The sequence below is a fragment of the Petaurus breviceps genome, unplaced genomic scaffold, assembly GCF_028583685.1.
Source record: "Petaurus breviceps papuanus isolate PSGF00001 unplaced genomic scaffold, PetGlider_PUasm1.0 174, whole genome shotgun sequence".
Classification (NCBI taxonomy): domain Eukaryota; kingdom Metazoa; phylum Chordata; class Mammalia; order Diprotodontia; family Petauridae; genus Petaurus; species Petaurus breviceps.
This window is the reverse complement of record NW_027185761.1, coordinates 78,554,427-78,555,022: the sequence shown is the minus strand read 5'-3', so window position 1 is coordinate 78,555,022 and position 596 is coordinate 78,554,427.

Sequence of the window (596 nt, the reverse complement as noted above, 5' to 3'; positions counted from 1 at the left end):
AGGGGGGAGAGGAGGAGGGAGAAGAGGAGAGAGGAAGGAAGGAGAGGAGGAGGGAGAAGAGGAGGGAGAAGAGGAGGGAAGGAGGAGGGAGAAGAGGAGGGAAGAAGGAGGGAGAGGAGGAGGGAGAGGAGGATGGAGAAGAGGAGGGAAGGAGGAGGGAGAAGAGGAGGGAGGAAGGAGGGAGAGGAGGAGGGAGAGGAGGAGGGAGAAGAAGAGGGAAGGAGGAGGGAGAAGAGGAGGGAGGAAGGAGGAAGAAGAGGAGGGAAGGAGGAGGGAGAGGAGGAGGGACAAGAGGAGGGGAGGAGGAGGGAAAGGAGGGGGGAGAGGAGGAGGGAGAAGAGGAGGAAGGAAGGAGGGAGAGGAGGAGGGAGAGAGGAGGAGGGAAGGAAGAGGGAGAAAAGGAGGGAGAAGAGAAGGGAAGGAGGAGGGAGAGGAGGGGGAGAGGAGGAGAGAGAAGAGGAGGGAGGAAGGAGAGGAGGAGGAAGGAAGGAGAGGAGGGGAAGAGGGAGGAAGGAGGAAGAAGAGGAGGGAAGGAGGAGGGAGAGGAGGAGGGACAAGAGGAGGGGAGGAGGAGGGAAAGGAGGGGGGAGAGGAGG